This window comes from Schistocerca americana, chromosome 6 (genome assembly GCF_021461395.2).
Source record: "Schistocerca americana isolate TAMUIC-IGC-003095 chromosome 6, iqSchAmer2.1, whole genome shotgun sequence".
In the NCBI taxonomy this organism is placed as follows: domain Eukaryota; kingdom Metazoa; phylum Arthropoda; class Insecta; order Orthoptera; family Acrididae; genus Schistocerca; species Schistocerca americana.
In genome coordinates, this window is record NC_060124.1 from 247034144 (window position 1) to 247040577 (window position 6434).

The following is a 6434-nucleotide window of genomic DNA, read 5'->3' on the forward strand; positions in this document are numbered from 1 at the left end:
TCAGTGACAGCTCTCTGATTAGAATGCACCTCCGTCACAGATGCCACTTCGAAAGCTACGTACCTCGCCGCCACCTACCGGAATCTCATGAAACTGTATGGGCTGAAGCAGGAATACTCCATTACGTAACATAACAAATGCCTCATTTTTTTAATCGAAATGGGCGAGAAAAAAAAGTTATGTTTTCCTCATTGGCCCACCCTTTACGTATAGCTCTGTTGCAGTGTGTTCTTGTACAGTACTGCCATTGGCAATGGAAGCTTCACCTATACCAATTATACCTGAGCTGATCACACAGCCATCTTCTTTGCAGGTGGAAAAACGTATCTGCAGATTTCTTGGGAATTTTCTGTCACTAACGGAACCTAAGTTGATATAAATAAGTTTTATGTGCAGACCATTCTGTATAATAATTAAGTTTTACCAAAATCTTCTTCAGTCATTGTAGAGCGAAAAAAGTTATTTTCGTTGATTATACGGCTAACTTTCTTACAGCATACGTATGAGCAGAAACGAGTATAGCAATTGAAATCATATAAAAGATGTCTCCTTAGTCAAATCAGAGACATTCGTGAATGGTTTTGTAAATAAGACAAAATTTTATATTGCATATTAACTTTGTTTGTAAATATGACATACAGTTGCTCAGAACTCTAAGTAAGTGCCCAACAGTTTCAACTAATGACTTCCTCAAAGGATGTTGTGTTAAATACAGGAGCAGTGAACTGTTTTTTTCTTATACGGTTTTATTAAATAGATGCATAAGTAAGTGTGTAAAAGTTTTCTTTAATTATCTTGATTAGTGCTGTTTAGGCTTTTCGTTCTTGTTTTGTTTCAGTGAGAATAGGCTTGTATTTATTTCGTGACAAATTTTGTTTCGCGCACGGATAAAACAAAGTTTTATGTGTGTGTGTGTGTGTGTGTGTGTGTGTGTGTGTGTGTGTGTGTGTGTGTGTGTCTTACAGAAGTACTATGTCAGCCCGTCTTTGCGACACACAAATGTAACTCCACTTTCTGCGTCTTAGACTTCATGTCACAATGTTGTCCTGAGCTGAGAGTAACATTGTGATAATTACTATTCCAAAGTCGGAATATCGCATTGTACATAAAATCTTAAGCTACCAAACTGAAGGAAAAAGGTTCAAAAATTCCATACGTGTGGGAATTACATGTTGTAGTTCACATTTGGATAATGTTATGTAAAGAAAAACGGTAGAAGTGTGTCATAGTTGGCCAGTTTTACGGTATGTGAGAGGATTTCTAAGGATGTTCCATTATAATGAAATTAGTTGAGATATACCGCAAAATAATGTCAACAAATCAAGTAATTGGTGAAGAAAAGATAAATACTTACTTTGTGGAAACCACGTCTTTTTTCTTTCTTTTTTTTTGGGTGGGTGGGGTGGCGGGGTTTGGTGGTAGAGTTGTGTTGTTCACTCATCTCACTGTTGGTCAAGCTGTCTTGCTCATGGCTCTTCTCGTCTATGTGTGAAATAAAGTACGTTGTTATACCTAATGCGAAAGTGAATTATTAGCTCAAACAACTAGTAAACAACAATGTTCTCTTCGGATGACTGTCTTTTTATAGAGATAAATTGTAATGGGAAAATATAAAAAAGTTAAAAATGTAAAAAACCGAACTTTTTTTTTTTTTTTTGAGTCGTTAGTCTCTGGCTGATTTGATGCGGACCGCCACGAATTCCTGTCCTGAGCCAACCTCTTATTCTCAGATTTGTACTTGTAATCTACGCTCTCAATTATCTGCTGGATGTATTACAATCTCTGTCTTCCTATACAGTTTTGCCCCCTACAGCACCCTCTACAAGGTGCTCCATGCACGTCATTCCCTGAGATCTTAATAGATGTCCTATCATCCTGTCGCTTCTCCTTCTCAGTGTCTTCCACGTATTCCTTTCCTCTCCGATTCTCGCTCAGAATTTCTTCATTCCTTATCTTATCAGTCCATCTAATTTTCAACATTCGTCTGTAGCACAACATCTCAAATTCTTCGATTTTCTTCTGTTCCGGTTTTTTCGCACAGCCCGTGTATCACTACCATACAATACTATGCTCCAAACGTACACACATTTCTTCCTCAAATTAGCGCCTATATTTGACACTAGTAGACCTCTTTTCACCGGGAATGCCTTTCTTGCTAGTACTAGTCTGCTTTTCATATCCTCCTTGCTCCTCCGTCATTGGTTTTTTGTTGCCCAGATAGCAGAATTCCTCAAATTTATCAACTTCGTGACCATCAATCCTCATGTCCAGTTCCTCGCTGTTCTCAGTTCTGCTACTTCTCTTCACTTTCGTGTTCCTTCGCTTTGCTCTCGATCCATATTTTTTACTCATTAGACTGTCCACCCCATTCAGCAGATCATGCAATTATTCTTCACTTTCACTCAGGATAGCAACGTCATCAGCGAATTGTAACACTGATATCCTTTCACCTTGAATTTTAATTCCATTCCTGAACCTTTCTCTCATTTCTATCATTGCTTCTTCGATGTACAGATTGAACAGTAGGGGCGAAAGACTACATCCCTCTCTTACACCCTTTTTAATCCGAGCACTTCGTTCTTCGTCCTCCACTCTTAGTATTCCGTATTGGTTCTTGTACATATTGTATATTACCCGTCTCTCCCTATAGCTAACCCGTTTTTCTCAGAATTTTAAATATCTTGCACCATTTTACATTGTCGAACGCTATTGTCCTATGCAAGTGCCTCAATTTTTCTTCAGTATTGCTTTCATTACCAACCGCAACATCATATTTGCGTCTTTGGTGACTTTACCTTTCCTAAAACCAAACTGATCGTCATCTATCACATTCTCAATTTTCTTTTCCATTCTTCTGTATACTGTCATTGTCAGAACTTGGATGTATGAGCTGTTCAGCTGATTGTATGATAATTCTCGCTCTCGTCAGCTCTTTCAGTCTTCGGAATTGTGTGGATGATATTTGTCCGAAAGTCAGTTGGTATGTCGCCAGACTCAAACATTCTACACACCTACGTGAATAGTCGTTTTATTGCCACAGAGTATGTGTCGTCCTGTGAATGTGCCCTGTTAGTGGATGCAGCCCTCGGTAAAGAGCACGGTGTTCCCCGCTAATTTCAGAATATATCTCTCTGTTTAACAAAACTAGACATCATTGTCAATGGGATTTCCGCGATCGTTCATTAAATAAAATATGGAATTTCAGTCTTTTGGTCGCTAGTTTTTATTTTCAATAACCGGTTTCAGGCTAGCTGCCCATCTTCAGATCTGTTAGACAAAGCTAAAAAATATAATTAACCAGAGAGATACAGTTAGTGATAGAAATATCTTAGTTTACAACCAGTACGCTGAGGGCCGTTCAGCTGCAGCTGTTTCTTACTGGGGCGTGCTGTTGCATTCAAGAGTAAGCCTAAAACAGGTCTTTAAAAATCTCATAATAACTTATGTGCATAAAATCGCTTTGCTTATTAAGTAGTAGACCTGGAGTTTTTCTTTGATGAGCGTATATTTCAATCTCTTCGAGCACGTTAAGATAGAGACAAAAAACATCGCTGTGGAATTCCACAATGAAGGGCAAATGGCACATAGACTAAGACATAAACCAGCAACGACAAAACAAATGAAATACAACAATTCCGGAGTGTACAAGATCAAATGTGCTGAATGTGACAGTTATTATATAGGACAGACAGGGCGGAATTTTGAAATTCCATACAGGTAACATTGCAGTCGTAGCATTGGGACAGCATTTGGAGCACATGTAAAAGATAGTAAACATGAAGTGAGTAATATAAATGAACAAATGGAGGTGCTACATAAAGCTCCAAAAAGTCTCTATCTCAACGTGCTCGAAGAGATTGAAATATATGTTCATCAAAGAAAAACCCCAGGCCTACTACTTAATGAGCAAAGTGATTTTATGCACAGAAGTTATTCTGAGATTTTTAAAGACCTGTTTGAGGCTTACTCTTCAATGCAACAGCACGTCCCAGTAAGAACCAGCTGCAGCGGAACGGCACTCAGCGTACTGTCGGCGAGGTGAATTGGGCGCGGCGGAAGAGGGCTCGGCGTGGCGTTGTATACGTTCTGACGTAGGGAAATCCACTCCACCACCAATCAAAAGAAAGAAGATGAAACGCACATTTTCGAAAGACTATCTATATCTTAATTTTTTTTTCATAAAGAAATTTCAAATTAGTGTAAATTATTTCGGTTCATGGTCCACTCAAAGAAAGATTATTCATATGTTATTACTTTAAAAATTGTTTTATTAAAAAGTATATTCGCCATTAATATGTACGGTGAAATAATAACATATGCACAATTATTAAAGGTAGAGGGCACTTTTCACTGTTACCAATCAGGTTTCTCTAAAACTGCGATATAAGGCTTTAACAGATTAAAATTTACTTTAGTTATGACAGAGAACCGATAGTTCTGTAGTGACAAGTTACTCTGTAACAGCAATATATGGTATGTTGGCATTTAATACGTTCCCAACTTTCTTTTTGTAAACTAAGATATTTCTATCACTAACTGTATCTCTCTTGTTAATTATATTTTCTAACTTTGTCTAACAGATCTAAAGATGGGCAGCTAGCCTCAAACCGGTAATTGAAAATAAAAAATAACGATCAAAAGATTGAAATGCCGTATTTTATTTCTCTGTGTGTTAGTTTCTAAATGTTTTATTTCTGTTGCGATTTCTATCACCTCCCTGCCCCCTCACCCCCCCCCCCCCCCACCTCCCTCGCCACCTCCCACTATTCATTCAAATAAGTGGCTTCCTGAAAGTATGGTCGTAGTCCATGCCTTCCCACGGTATGATACTGGGTAGAATAATAACGTGAGACCCTTATGGCCTATCAGTATTTACCTCGTCTACTTGATGGGGTAAGGTCATTTATTGTGGAAGTCTGTTCGGGTGTGGTAGCACACTCAGAAGGGTTCTGGAAATCCCATGTTGTAGTATTGAAGCATATGCAAAATTTTTCTATATGTAAAATGCGGTCTGAGGCATAAAATTAGTATAGCGTTATTTCAGTTTCACATAAGTGAAACAGGAAAATTGCACTCAGCCATGAATAAGTGACATGCGCTGATGTGGCACGGAAAGGAAGGGAAGCAGCACAAGAATGCTTCTCTCAGAGCACAAACGGGGCAAGCACGATTCAAAAGTTGGGTACCAACTGCCACGTTCTACCTTACTCAGATTTTTTAAGCTGAGACGGCATGGAGAAGTAATAAATACTGGAAGATGGTAGACAGTGGATGTGGTGTAGGAAGAGCAAATGCGACAATGACAGTGTGAGAGAAAGAGAGGAGAACAGTAGTAGTGGAATATAGTTGACAGTGACAGATGAGTGCAAGGAAATGAGTGAAAGAGACAGTACTAACTGGAGAGGAATAAAGACATGGAGAAGGTGGAAACAGGTCAGAGCCAGTGATAATCAAAGAAAGAATCTGTGGCCATGATAACGGATAAGAGGGAGAAAGTGACAGTGAGAGCAGACTGTAATAGTAGGACAAACCTAAGAGGACTGGGACTGTAACATAGGAGACAATGGCAGAGATACAGAAAGAGATTATGACAATGGGACTGGAAAAGTGCGAGTGGACAGGTATGACCGACTTACAGCGATGGACGCATGGGTTTGAGGGAGTTGCAGCTGAGGGAGAACGTGGTTGCCACTCTAAATGGACGGTCCTCTGCCAGAGTGAAGCAACTATAAACTTGCACATTTCGAGTATGATATGTTAAATGATGTGGTATATCATAAATATTCGTGTGGGATGACGAATCAAGGCTATCATTTGACAGTGAGGGATATTTCTCATGTTATCACATCTAGCGTATCTCAGATCTACAGTTATCTTAGGTGCTAAATCTCTCTAGTGGCAAGATAACGAACCATCTTGTAGATAAAAGTTTACACGCGTCAAATGATGGTGATGTTGACATTACGAATAGTTCCAATGTTGAATATGTGCCATTCTCAGGTCATTCAAGTAGTTAAGGGTTCTTTTATTCTTAAAACCATGTGAACTTTGTTAATAATGTGGATAATAGTCTCTTCTGAGTGCAGTTATGTGAGTCTGTGGTCATATTCCAAAGTGAACTAACTATATGAAGATGCACTATGCAGCCATCTAGAGAACAAAGTGTGAAATATGTTGGGGAATACACACAGGGCATCGATACAGTCACGTTTTAGATCGATCATTATAGGTGTTGAACGTTTTGAACCTCTTGAACGTAGTTGGTTCACTTTGTCATATGAAATCTACGAAAGACTATCATTTTGAATGTATGTCATTTGTCAAACTTTATTTATCTTCCACGCATGCCACGTTGGCTTTGTGAAGATACAAGTGTTCTGTAGATTTACGTAAAGAAGAATCAGATATTTTGAAAGATCCAGCAAAACTGTGAA